The following is a 556-nucleotide window of genomic DNA, read 5'->3' as shown; positions in this document are numbered from 1 at the left end:
TCCTCCGGCTGGGTTTGCGGGGCGGGCTCGGCGCGGTGCGTGTCCCTGCGGGGCCGGGGCGGCCGCTCGGCCCCGGGGCTGCCCCAGGCCGGTCGGTGAGGCCGGGCACCCTGTGGTGCCGTTCCCGAAGGGAGCAGAGGTTGATGTGCTCCTGGTGTGTTTTCCCAGCTGTCCGCCCGGCCCTGGAGCTCTGGGATGTGTTGGCTGATGTTACCCGAGGTAACCGAAGAGCTTGTCGAGCTGCAGGATGTGCTTTCCTCAGCACTGCTGGGAGGGGCAGAGCGGCAGGGGAAGGGCTCTGCAGCAGGGCTCACGGGGAGAGGGATGGATGGAGGATCCCTCCCCAGGCCAGGCCTGGGGCTCAGCCGGACTCCAGGGGAGCCCTGCACAGCTCATGGAGCTCTGTGCTCTGTCAGTGGGCAGCACAGGAGTCCATCAGTCCCTGCATCGTTGCCCTTGCCTGGCAAACTGCCTGCAGGTTTCTTGTGCACATTTTATGCTGTTTCTTGTTTTCTTTTTCACTATTACTTTTATTAACTAGTACTTTCCGTTAAAA

This window comes from Chaetura pelagica, unplaced genomic scaffold (genome assembly GCF_000747805.2).
Source record: "Chaetura pelagica isolate M959 unplaced genomic scaffold, ChaPel_1.0 scaffold455, whole genome shotgun sequence".
NCBI classification, from domain to species: Eukaryota; Metazoa; Chordata; class Aves; order Apodiformes; family Apodidae; genus Chaetura; species Chaetura pelagica.
This window is presented reverse-complemented; position numbering follows the sequence as displayed.